This window comes from Aptenodytes forsteri, unplaced genomic scaffold, assembly GCF_000699145.1.
Source record: "Aptenodytes forsteri isolate BGI_AS27 unplaced genomic scaffold, ASM69914v1 Scaffold93, whole genome shotgun sequence".
NCBI lineage: Eukaryota > Metazoa > Chordata > Aves > Sphenisciformes > Spheniscidae > Aptenodytes > Aptenodytes forsteri.
This window is the reverse complement of record NW_008794665.1, coordinates 10,791,962-10,806,102: the sequence shown is the minus strand read 5'-3', so window position 1 is coordinate 10,806,102 and position 14,141 is coordinate 10,791,962.

The following is a 14,141-nucleotide window of genomic DNA, read 5'->3' as shown; positions in this document are numbered from 1 at the left end:
GCTCACCAAATATCAGACAGGGGATCAGATGGACAATTTGTATCAGACAATATTTGCTAATTAGACAATTCCTTGCTATGTCTTATTTAATAACCAAAATTAACCATGACTGCTTTAGAAAATCCTGTTCTTTACCTTCAAATACAGCAGACTGAACACTGTCAGCTTCTTGAGGCAGACTGATTAACACATTAGAAACTGCTGACTATGAGAAAGCTGTTTCCAATGCAATGATTCTCAAGACCAGAACTGGCCACGTTATCATTTAAAGCTGCTCTGGGGTTGCTCTAAGCTACACCGTACATATGGGATCTTAATATAGACAGTACCAGTGCAGAGAACCAGCAGGCCCCAGACATGTATGATCTGTACCTTCCTTCCATATGGGCTGCATATTTTTTCTGCATCATTATTAGATGCTAGTGATATTACAATGGGTGCTAATACTTGTGCCATCAATGATCTCAAAGGTCAATTCTGCTCTCAGCCACTAAACAGTTGGCCCTGATCTATGCCAAATGTCGGTACAGCGATCCAGAAAGTCACGGTTATTAACTCTTGACATGAACATCTCCCATCCCCACATAAACCTCATTTTTCTCCAGCTGAGAAACGTGCAAGACCCTTGGATGTCTTTCTAATCCAAGGACATTCCACATGGAAGTTGTGATTTGAATTCAGGCCCTTTGAGTAGCATAAAGGAGGCTGTATGTAGCAGAGTCCAGCCGAGTTCCCAGTATACATGAAAAATTAATGATATAAGAGGATAAGAGCCAAGTCAATACAGGAAAAAGTTGAAAATCTGAGTAGTTTGCCCAGCCATTTACAGGAAGCAAAAGTTGCAAGTAAGACTGAAAAGACAAACCTAGACCTGAGTCGAGCTCTCGTCAGAAGTTCTGACAAGCCAGTGCATTGCACTGCAAATTATTCTGGACTTTAAAGGCTGCAGTTTGAAACTAGCCAATCTTTAAACTAATGAAATACAGGGAAAATGAAGTATATTTTCTGTTCGAGAAGTCTTCCTTCCTAAGGGGGATATTTCCTTTGTTTTCCATCACCTAACCTGTTTTAATTCTGCTGCTTACAATAACGAGCACCATTATGGCTACAGGACTGATTTTTCTCCAAAATCATCCTGTGCTGTAAATCAGAACTGCAGAGATTTTAAGCATGAACCTTGCAAGTTTTGAGGTTTCCTGGAAAAATCTATCTCTTGGAGTAAAGTGGTTATGCTACAGCATCAGCTTTCATTAACAAAAAGTTAGGCTTCTCATCTTTGACACCTCACGTGTGATGTTTTTAATGTCTGTGTTGGTAGGGCAGTGTCTGTCTTAACAGAGAATGACTGGAGCCCTGATTCTAGAAAGGCACTTCATTTTACATGTTATGATCAACTCCAATGAGAATACACAGATGAGGACTTTCAACCACGCACAGAATTCTTGCCATCACTGGCAATCAAATGTGCTGCAGAGGCTTAGCCTCACCCCAACTTGCTTCCCCTGCCAGTCTGAATTTTAATATTTTTATGCTTTTCTCTTTCCCTCTACAATCAGTCCACACACATACACATGCATACACTCCTTTCTCAACATCTTTACCTCTGCAATCCTATAACTAATCCAAGAGTCAACAACGAAATGCTGAATTGCAAGCTTTTGAGGGCAGAATTGTGTTTTTTATACTGTGCCTCAGCTTTTGCCAATAACCAGCTTCTCACTCAGGTAATCTCTCTGAAAGCCTCAAGCAGCTACACATGTGGCAAAACCACAGTGATCCCAATACAACTTTTGACACGTGTACCCTGCCTGGAATACTAGTGCTGCCTTCTGCCCCAACGTATCTAAGTGTTAGGGTAGGACAAACAGTGGCACACTCTTTGCCTTCAGTTTTAGAACAGTTTTACCTCAAGACCCTATCTAATTGGGATGCAGCCGCTTCAAAAAGAAGAGATTTGAGAGGGCATTATCAACAGTCTCCTGCAATGCCTGTTTTAATTAAGCTGTGTTGAGCCAACTGCACTTTGAGCTTCTTATGCCTTTGTTTGCTGGGTATGAATCATCTTCATCATTTGTGCTTTCATTCTTTCGTTGATGGAAAAGATAGCAGGAAAGGATTCCTCAGGATTGATTAACTAAGCTCTCACCCCATTGCCCTTGGTAAGTTTAAAGAGAACGGGAGGTTATAATCATCTTTATCACTGCACGTTGCACAGCCATGCAGATTTCCATCTTTCATTTTATCACATCATGACTTTGCACTTAAAGGAGCACATAGCTCTGCTAAAGCAACCATCCCCTCTCTCTCCAACCAACAGTTGCCAAGAAAGTTCTGGATAGCTACAGTACGCTGTGAAGCCCCCTTCAGTGAGCATGGCTTTATAAAAGTGCTTATTGTGGTCTAGAGGACATGACATTAATCATATGAGGGTTGAAATCTGTGCTTCATCCTATACTACCTGTGTGACCTTGGGCCGTTTAGGTTGGGTTATATGCACAGCAGGACCATGCCTGTTCCGAATGCCTGTGAAATTCACAGACCTGGCTTTGTTCTTCAAGGATAGCACTCACAGCAAGCGTATGAGCCTGGAAAAGGACTATGGAGCCAGAAGGGAGTATGAGGGAAAAGCATAGTGTTTCAGGGCAAATTGGAAAAGAGACGTCGCAGGAGTCTCAGAAATCACCCTTCTCTTGGGCTTAGAGGTGCAAACCCAAGTGCAAGAGCCAATTTAGTTCAACCATTACAAACCTCATCTTGGATGAGGGATGAGTGCAGGAGTCTTCCGGTAAAACTCTTTTAACTGAGGAAATGCAGCCCATATTTCGGAAACCAAAGTGTCTACTGTGTCTCATGGACAAGTGGTAAAATTCTTGACTCAAATCAGCCTGAGAAGGAGAGCCAGCTGGCAGGGCATGAGGGTGCTAATAGACTCTAACTGCCCTCTTCAACCTCTCCTGGCACTTCCAACATCCACCCATAGCCCAGGAGCTCTATATAAGATCAGGTCTGACCACTCCTACCCTTCCTGTGCACTGTGTTGTAAAGAGTGTTTTCCCCAGCATTGTTCTCTGCTGAGCCTGACTTGCTTATCAGATTTCCTAGCTTGCCCTGGAACTTGCTTCATCCTTGCACATTTGTCTGATGGTCACTGGACTGTTGCTGGGACTTGTTATTGCTCCCAACTCTGCTCTGCTTGTGCTGCTTGGCAGCGTGCCCCACACCGGTGAAGTAACCTGTGCATCCTGGTTTGTCCTCCTCAACGGAGCAGCCCTGTTCTTCCAGCACCCTGCTGCTGGCCTCCTACCTCCAAGGTAAGTGCCCTGTGCACTAGTGACTGGTTAGACTGGCTGAGCACCCCTTGGGGCAGGGGGTCTGTCCATGCCACAGGTACTGACTTGTTCTGGTGTTGCTAACTTAATGCTCCTTGCAGGGCCATGTGTGGTGTGAGAGCCCAGAAAATGCAGTTAGGGAATGCATGGGGCACAGCAACACAAAGGCACAGGGCCCTTTGTTTGTTTGCAGTAGAGAGACTTGATTTGCTTTGTGGAGAGCTTCTAGCCCAAACTTGGGCACCTGGGTGTCCCTGGACTGCAAGGTGGCAGAGCAGGGGCTTTGAGAGAAGCCACTGATACTGAAAAAGACTTGGACAGATACATTTTTTGGGGAACAGATAACTGTTTGAATGAGGGTCTTCTGCAGTTTATGTGCTGCTACTTCTCTAGGGAAGGCAACTGATGAGAAAAGGGTTTTTTTGAAAGGTTTAAGGACCCCTAGTTTTGTGTTCTTCCTTTTGTTGAGCTTGCTTTAATGATACTAATGAGATGGCCTGATGGATCTGATGGAGCATTGATTCCATCTCCTGGCTGCCAAAATAAAGTCTGAATTGGAGTAAGATTTTATTGCCACTGTGAAGCTTTGTAAGCCTCATTCTTCTAAGCAGTAAAGCAGACCAGAAAGGAATTATAAAGAACAAGCACATGAACTGTGCTTTTTTCCAGAGTTTAAAGGTGAAGTTGTACAAATATCAGAAACTAATTAAGCTGACAGTGTGATATTTAGTTATCTTAGATCCTAGGAGAAAAATTGATTTCTGTTGCACTGAATTAAATTACATTTTCATACTGATTGACACAAGCAGACTTTGCTTCTACTTGTCTTGCAAAAGTAACCATTATCTGACTTTAGTTCTTTAAACTAGGCTACTGAACTTTTACAGTGATACTATTTTAGCACTGTATTGATGAACAAACACTTTGTCTGGGGGCAACATTGGTTTGAAAGATCTTATATGCATATTACATCACTTTTTCAACTAATTGCAGTTTTCAAAAGGGCATTATTTTTCCTAAGTGAAACAGTATTTTTAATTTGTTCAAATATGCTGTGCTGTTACCAGCTTCCAGGTGCGGAAGCTTTTTGTGTGAGGGGGTGAATGCAAGTGACAAAAGCTCATTTCCTTCCTTAACTGCAATCAGCTTTCAGAACAAAGCTGGTGCCTGGAACCCAAGCACAAACACAGGTTTGAGTTGTGTGGCTCCTTGCATCTGTCCCAGCTGACACCAAACAGCCTAGCTGGACTCATGTCAGCTGCAAGAAGGCTGCTGAGCTGCAAGGGCCCTAATAGCCAGCAGTGGGGCATGTGTATAGTGTACGTGGGGGACAACACCTGCTTTAGCCCACTGACTGGCCTGCTTTCCTCCGGGGTCTTCCCTTCCATGACCTCTTCCACTGTAGGCTGGTGCAGGCATGAATTAATTAGACTGCTGTACAAATACATGCCTCAGATCATGACTTCTCATCTGATAGAAACCCCAGATTCAAGGATGTGACAACTAAGCAGTTGCCATGGTGCCACGGGGCAACTATTTACTGTAGATCATTATTCATTGCTGTGCTTCAGAGGGAGGAAAAGGAGCGGTAGGTGTCCAGCTGATGGCCAGTCCTCTTTATTGCTGAGCTGCTGTCAGATCCTGGATGGGATCTTCCTGCATAGCAGCATGGCACATGCCAGTTCCTTTGCCGTGAGTTGCTCGTGCAGCTACAGAATTTGAGATGCTGCTAAAGAATAGGATCCTCATTTCTGATCTCTCAGTGTAAGGACAGCTGGGGTTCTCAGCCTCTGAAAGCCAACTCCACCAACAGTCCGTATCCCTCCCTCAGCACAAAGGGAGAGGATGCTTGTACCTGCGGATGAAGTTGCCAGTGTCAGGGAAAGACAAGGAGGATGAAGTATAAGTGAACCGGGAAGATGGTCCTAACTAAGAGGAAAAGCACTAAAACATTTTTGGATGATACTAAAACTGCTTTTCTACTGTGACAGAATTTATCACCTTTTTTGCTTGAGGGGAAAAAACATAGGAAGGTTAATCTGAAAATGTTATCTTGCTATCTTGATGTACTTTGTAATGGATGATCTTCTCTTGATCTTTAAGACAATTTTGAGAATCCCCTTGATTCCTGTGGAAAGCAGGAACACCTGGAACTGCCCAAGGTTTCTGGTCTGAGTAATTTTCTGCATGCCTGACTCCTTCCGCTCATTCACGCTTCTCATGGATTCCTGGTGATCTCCGTAATGGAAATTACACGTGGCATGTCTTTCACACTCATGGGCTTATCAAGGTAAAGCTGACAAGTTCTCTCTTCTCAGCCTCTGACTCTGCATGACAACCTGTAGTAAGTCTTGGCTGCTTCCAGACAGATGAAGGCTTGTTTCCCACAAGACCAGAGATGCTTTGTTACACTGATAAAGTGCCTGTCACGGAGAGCTGGGGTTAAGTGCTGCTCAAAATACACCAAAAGCAATGGGGAACTGGCACAAGAAATGATGATGAAAGGGAGAAAGGAAACTTCAGGCTAGACCCAAGCACTGCAAAGAGCTTGGTCACGTTACGGGGAGAACTGCACAAATTCAGTTCAGTAGACAAGCTTTGGATGGTAGACAAAGGTGAATGCACCCAGTTTTCTTAGGTCACAGCCACGTGCTGTGTCCACCTGCTTTCCAAAGTTTTAGATAGTTTTTCTAAGCCCTGTGAAGAATTTGGATAGAGAAATCTGTGCCCAGATACTTCACGTAACTGCACTGTAGTAAGAATTGCCTGACCCAAGGGAGAAAGTGTAAGGCCATGTCCTCATCCCCGCTTTTGTACTGAGCAGCAGAGACGCATGCATCCATCCAGTTCTCTGCTTCATGGGAGGTCTGATGCACCTGAGTAGGGAAGCAATACTGTCCCCTGACAAAAATGCTATTAGGATAAAAACTCCTGTCTTGCCACTGGGGACAGTCTCTGTGCCAGGGGTAGGGACCCTTAACCGAGGTACGCCACAACGAAGTGGAGGGGAGAAATTAGCCTCTTTCCCCCCAGCACCAGTTGGAGCCCATGTCTCCTGGAGAATGACCTGAATAAATTCTGTCTCCAGCATGCTGAGCAGACTCTTCAGAAGTCACTATTATTCTGCCATGCCACTGCTGCCTATCCTACCAACTCACATGCTGCTGTTTTCCCTCAAGGTATTTGCATTGATACAAGTCACCTCAAACTCTGAATGCAAACCCACACGCTGTCTTGCATACTGTACAGGCAGGTGAATACTGCTGCAGAAAACCCCATTTCAGCGGCAATGAAAAACATATTAAATTCATCTCACCTTCTTTATTTTTTGCATGGTCTTCATTTAATAGGTACTAAAGTGACAGCATCGCTTTGAGACAGCACTCCTTAAGAGAGTTACATTGTGTAAAGGTTGGCTAAAAACATTTCTACTTATTTGGGTTATTGTTTCTAAAGCACTGCAGAAAGAGGTTAAAAGGCTGTATCAATTTGCAGGCTGTTCTCTTCCGTAAAAACCTGTCCTTCCTATCCCATCTTTATCCCAAATAATGTTCATTAAGGCAGAGTTCCCCTTCCTTTATGAAGGCTAAAGTAAATGCTCTTAGATATCATTTGAAGAAAATCTCCTGAATTCACTGAGTATTATGACAAAGACTGCTTGTTTGCTTCATTCTTTCATTTTGGGTAGTTTACATCAAATCAGTGTAAAAATATTTCCTTTGTTACCGAAAATGACTCCAGCTCCCCTTCACACAGGAATGTACGGAGACAGAAAGTTCTACTTTGTAAGACTAAAGTTTGTAAAACCCGTTAACAAATGCAAGATAATTGCAGATGGTGTTGATAAAAACCGCAAGTACAGGGATAAGCAGAAAGGGTAGAAATAAATGAGGTAGAAAGGACTACTACCAATACCAAAACAGCCCTCAAAGATCAAGACGTTGCGGCTGAAACAGATGAATAATGGTGGAAGTACAAGCTGCTGATGCAAAACCAGAAGAGAAATGATGGTTACAGAGATGACAATGGCCCTCCCCTAAATTCACCAGCTTACACGGCCTCTGTTAGAGTGGATTCAACTTGCAATCTGTTGTTTTTATTCTCATGCCAACATTAGGTATAGGGCAGAGGTGGCCACTGACGTTTCAGATGGGGGCTGTAAGAAGGATGGTCACAGAGCAAAGCGAGCAGTCTTTCTCCTGCCCTACACTATCCTCCAACCCACCAGGGCGCTTGCTCTTATTCTGCTCAGCCAGTTTCAGAAGTAGTGCTCAAGGACTACATTTCCACTTAATTTAATTGAGAAAGGCTGTAAGGCTTTACTGCTATCATTGTTTAGCAGTTATTTTTCCTGAAGCTGCAATTATCGCTGCCAATGCAATTCAGTGGGTAATGGAGGAAGTCAGGACAGTATATGCTTCAACCTCTCAGGTGCTGCCTACCCATGACACTATTTGTGAGGCTCCCACTCTGCTCCTCTACTCTTCCAGGGAGAATAAAAAGCATGAGCTCTCCCTGGTTTAAACCTCTAGCCCATCTTTTACCCATACATTTGAAGGAGTAGGGAAGGAGTGTTGAGGGAGGAGGGGAACAAATTCAAAAAGTTAAACAGGGGTAAGTACAGAACAAAGGCAAGAAGTCTGCACTCACCAGTTTAGCCCTCAGGGGAGCTGATGAAGTGCCAAAGTAAGGGATCAGACAGTTAAAGTCACGGGCAGGAAAGATTGTTAGCAACTGCGTTGTGGACCAGGTAAAGTTTTTAAAAAAAGATTGTGGGATTTAGGCCCTTGTCAATCCAAGGGTCATCTGGCACGCAGTCATTTGTACTGAGATGCTTCCAGTTTTCCCCTTGAGGTTCTGATACAGAACTTGGATCCCAGCCCTTGAACAGAAGATGCTCCTATGACAGTCAGCCACCCTCTGAAGATTTCACCCAGTCCCTGAAACATTTTAACTTCAGATCCTGGTCAGTTACATTTGCCATTAAGATTCTGCATATAAAGAGCTAATAAATGTTTTAATACATTCTTCATAAAGTCATAAAATCCAACAGACCAGCAAGTTGTTTCTACCTGCGGCCTGTACCCATCTGCAGCATTCGCTGATGTATTTATAACCATCTAGAGATAAGTGGCATATGCGATGACACTTCATACTCACTTATTAGCCTCGTATAGCCCACTGGAAAATGTTCCTTTGATATGAAGTTGGATCATAATTTTATTACTCAGAGGACATAAATTAATTTCCGTTTACCATCTAGCCAAACAGAAGGTATCGCTGTTTAGTTTCAGTAGCAATTCATTGCTGCCTTTGAACTGAAAGGACAAAAGAAAACGCTGAACCGTGCATGAACACATGCAATGAACAAACCTGCTACAAACCTTCTGATCAAAAAAGAAGAAAATACTGGGCAAGGAAAATTTGCCACCCTTGGAAGAAAAGGCACAGTAAGGCAAAGGCCGATTTTTTACCCAACTTACTGAAAGAATGAAAAAGCAATGAATTATCAAGACAATATCTGGGGATTAAAATTGCAAAATACAGGACTTTCTTGGTGTAATTATTTTGTATGGCCTGCTTATTCCCGCTCAATACTACAGTGTTAGATTCCTTTAATCAATTAAACAGGTACATTCATGATGCAAAACAAATTAAGTGGAACAACTTTGGACAGGATTTGCTTGTTGATTTGTCCTGCCTTCAGCCTGCAGCGTGCTAATGCAAGTGTGCCATCAAGTGGTACAGCAAGAAAGAACTTGGCAAAGAACCGATCCTCTGGCTTAAGCCAGATTTTATTTAATAATGCAGGAGACCTAGTGTCCCCTGAAATGCCACCTTTTTAGCCGTAAATAACAAGTGACAAATATTGATATGCCACCATAACACTAGGTGGGAAAGAGCTCTATGGCTGGGGTTACTGGGCACAGAACTACGGGGGCAAATGTCTGTTAATTCAACAGGCTTTGAGGCTCTTACAACGGGCTTATATAAAAACCTAACGTTTTTAAAGTCTGCCAAAGGCCCTAATTATCATACAGCGTGGTATATGTCCCACATAACAGAACAAAGCAGCTCTTGAATGAACTGATGAGCAGCGTAGTTACCTTCCAAAACCAGGCTGAATTTCTCTTATGGTGACCTTGAACTTCGCTCTCAAACAAATTTTTCCCTGGAGATTGCCTGATGCCAAACACATCTCAACACTGCCTGCTTCCTTTGACGAAAAAAGGAAATGCAGTTGTGTTGGAGTGCAACTCCGTGAGACAAATAGCGTGTGGTTAGCGGGTAATCACAGCTGTGTTGAAGCAGACATTTGAAATAACAGAATAGGAAAATGTCAAGGAAAAAGAACAATATGAGCAATAACTGGAAGATTGTTTGGAGAGCATCAGTAATTTGTGGTTAGCAACACAGAGATGTTTGACTCAGGACCACAATCGTTTATTTCCTAAAAGTGAACAAAACAAACCTCCTTTCCAAAGCAGCTTGTTCTCGCTGTCAAGAGCACTAGGAAACATCCAGCTTTCCTCTTTTTCACTAATTGTGAAGACTTACGCTCAATACAGTTATCCATGGTCAGCTGAGCTGGGATATCTGTCTGCATTTGTGTTCTCACCCACAGCCAACCTCCCCTGGCAAAAAAGTCACAGGAGCGTAAAGGGGGTCCTCATTTGCTCCTTGGGGAATACCTGTAATACTGGCATGCTGAAATATCCATGTGTTGTATTCTCTGTTATCAGTATTTACGTGGAGCTGGAGGTAGAGGAGATGATAGGAAAGCAGAGGAAGAGAGGAAATGGCAATACACTATATGTCAAATAGAGGAATGTTGCTTCCAGTAGTTAAATGGCTAGAGGAAAAATTAGACTTTGCAAAGATTTTAAATTACCGTATTTGCATGCTACGTAATTTGTAGTCCAGGAAAATTGGGGAAAAAGAACAAAGGGAGTTTCACTATTAGTATCATAAAACAAACAGTAAAACAGATTGCATACTGGCAGACTTTCTAAACTACCAAGGACGTGTGAGTGACAGGGAAAAGTTCATCAGAAGACAATGGCAAGGAAGGAAAGGTAATTTAGTAGGAGATGTGTACCCAATTACCTGGGAAAGCAAGGAAAGGAGGGAGGAACGGTGTTCACTAAAAATACACACATCTGAAAGCGTTCATTATTAAAATTGCAGTTATTCTCACTTCAAATGCTGTTGGAAAAGTAAACCTGCTGGTGGGTGAAGGTGTGGCTAAGACATGGGAGGCTTGGAAAGTAACGTGTGAAAAGTAGAAGCTGTGCTTTAAAGTGGTCAAAGAAAGTGAACATCAGAACTTCCCAGCCTCTTCCAAGATGCTGCCCCCCCCCCCCCCCACTGTGGTGAGCGGCCTTCTGTCTTGTCATGCTGGAGTGACTGCAATGCTGATTCACGGAAAGGGCAATTTACCCTCTGCTCTTCAGCTCTTCTATTGTAACACCCTGACTTTTTTCTTTCCTCTTTAAAAAGCAAACCTTAAACGAGCTTTTCTGTCCCCCCCAGCGTGGATAACGTGTTGCACAGTCCTATACCCCCAGATTGGCCCAGGCTCTCGCTTTCTGTAGAAGTCGGTCTGAAGTTTGCTGCGAACAGCTCTGTATCAAAGAAGGGTCATCAAAGCTGAAGGCAGTGTTAGAGGCAGCATCACATACATACTCACGGCCTAGCTGTGTTTGCTGTAAGCCCTACGCTGAGCCTGCAAAAATGCATGAAAAGACTCCAATTCATAGAAAGCTACTTCCCAATAATGTATTATTAAACAGAGAAGCCTTCAAGCATCTCTGTTTATGTATGTAAACCTTCCTCAGGGAAAGGGGCCCCAGAGTTTGGTGAGACTAATGGTCTCTACGTAATCGGTTGAGCTACCCTGCAAAGTTTCAGAGGATCAGAGCCAATGGTGTTAGAAATCTCAATGGCAGAGTAGTAGTATCTCACAGCAGTAGGATGGAAATTGCCCACCTCTTCACTGTCTTAAAAATGATGAAGTTGACTTAGATGAGGTTTTAATTGAATTTACCTTTTCCTTTCATCTGCTCTTCAGTCTTCTTATTGCAACCTGTAAGGCTTCTCCAATTTCCAGATTGATTTTCTCATAATTAATTGGACAATTAACTATCACTTAGTAATTATTTATCAAGTATGCTAATTATGCAAATATCTACAGGTCTAAAATATATCCACACATGATTAATTTAATAACAAGGCATTGCTGTGGATATTACAAAACTGTTCTTCACTCGCACCAAATATTTGAAAGGCAAATGTTAGGATTATATTTCCTTTCACAGACCTCACAGGTTTTTGAAATGTGTTGTAGAATAAAATTACTGCGTTGATTGGAGACTCAAAAGCTCTTGAAGACTTATTTAGAAAAGTGGAAATGGTTTTGAAATTTGCGTGACACTTCCAGGCTGATACAATGGTCCCTTGATGTCAATGTCAGTATTCAGCTTAAGGAAGTTGTAGGGAACATCACAGCCAGCAATGCAAACTCCTTCTGGCAGGGTTGCTCAGTGTAGTAAGTGTTCTACGCTGCTTTATAGGTGTAACCCTAATTCTGAATATCTCCATTCTCCAACCCTTTTTCCCCCTTTAAAGTATGGCAGTAGTTCAGTTACCAGCATGTGCTTAGAGTCCTAACACAGTACAGAAGAGGGGAACTGGGCATGTGGATCACTGCCAGCAAAAAAGGAGCAGGAGAGGCCACACTGACCACTGATTCCAGTTCTCTGTCATCACAGGCCAGCATGCAATAGCCTATTAATGTTGAAAGGTCTGTAGAACATCCCTTTCGTGTATTTCAAACCCTACCCATGAGCCATAAAACATCCCATAACTTAAGATGGTGGCTCCTGGTTTTTTGTAACAATCAAGATTACAGCACACTGCAGAAAAGAGTGAACAGGCACTTAAAAGCTCTTGGAGACCTGCAGTAGACTAGCTGCTTTTTCTCTGTTAATTAGCCCCTCCCCAGCAGCTTTCTAGCTTCAGAAATTGGGTAAGTCTTTTTGCTACATGTTAATGCACATCCTAAAACACTCCTGAAATGGAATGAAGTTAAAATAAAAGCAGTATCTTCTCATCAGACAGACTTATCAGCTCAGCTGTACCAAATCAGCTGACAGTTCCACATAGTATACACTGTTGCTCATCAGCCACATTATTAAATCATTCTTTCTGCTCTTCCTTTTGTAGACAAACTCCCCTTATAATGCATTGTTTCTGCACCTGTCCCATTGTTTGCATTCCTAGAGAACCTCTGAGACCCAGTCGTATTTTGGGCTCCTTGTATTTTGCTGTTTGACTAGACTGATGTTTAGGCTGATGTGAAGTGCCATGTCATTTTGGATTGAATTAATGGCAAGAGGTAATGTTCTGAAAAAGCAAGTACAAAAGGAGGAGCAATTTTACTTTTAATGACCTTGGCCTGGATAGTTCTTGTTTCCATGCTTTATTCTTTCGTCTTTCCTCTTCATTCATAGTATCTCTACAGATCCAGAGTACACTGACGTTTCATATAGAGAACCAAGGAACCATAAATGGCAGTTCTTGCCACTTTGTCTCATTTGAGAGTCCCTCCTATGTCTATCATTAGTGACATCTTTTGAATTATGGCCAGTTCTGCACTTCTACCTGTTTTGCTGCTGTTTTCAACTCTACTTTATCATGAGCCACTCAGAGGAAGGTGAAGACATTGAACTGGAAAAATTGTTCAGTTATATGGCAGTTTCTGTGATTGGCTATTTTTATTTTTATGGATGTTTGAGAGGCAAAGCATTGGAAATACTTGGCCTGCAGTTATTTGTGAGTAATGTTAAAATATTCATCATCCTGACTAGCCGGAAAGCTTGGAAGACCATTTTCTGTTTGGAAAATGAAGTTGCATCAACATTTTCTTTAAGAAATGTAAACCAGGGATTCTTCCTGATGGTTTGATGTCAGACTTGCTTCCCTCACACCCACCCTGCCAAACGTACAGTTCTTCCTCCCATGGCTTCCTTTGAGCATTGCTTAATGCTTTGGCTTACTAGTGAGAAGAAAAAAGAGGTAAGTATAATGCATTCCCTAGGGTTAATGGATTTGCTAATAAATCCTTTGCAGCTTTTGATGGGGAACTGAAATGAAACTAGCCAAATTCTGTTGTCACTTCCACCTGTGAAGTCTGGAGCCCTCCACTGAAGTCACTCTGGATCTATTCCGGTGTTTAGAAGATCAAAATCTGACCTCTTACTGCTACACTAGCAAGACACTTTGTTAGTTCAGTCACTTTCCTCTCTCATGCTAAGCATACAATATCTTAATCACATCGAGATAAGATGTAGTGGCAATCAGTACTCAGGATTCCCTGATGAAGGGGAAGAAATGATAAAGGATCAGGGTCTCTTGCACTATTTTTTTTTTTTATCTAGTTCCCAACCTTCCTTTCACTTGACAGTCCACTGCGAAACAAATGGCCTTCAGATACGCAAAAGGCATAGGTGCTATGCACAACTAAGTGCCGGCTCTCCCACTGGCAATAGGGGGCCTAGCAGGGAAACCTCTGCATGGAGCAGGGGAACAAATTCACTGAGCTGCCTCAGGCCAGCGACAGCCCTTGCACAAAGGAGCAACGGAGGAGGAAAGGCCCTTTCTGAAGGAGCCTCAGCTCCCTCCGGCCGGACCGTGCCAGCCCGGCATCCTCACCCGCTCCTCACTGCCGCTGCGCCCCGGCTCCCCCGCCATCTGAGCCCCCTCCCTGGCCTCTCCAACGGCCCTCGGGGCCGGCACCCGAAGCGGCCCCCC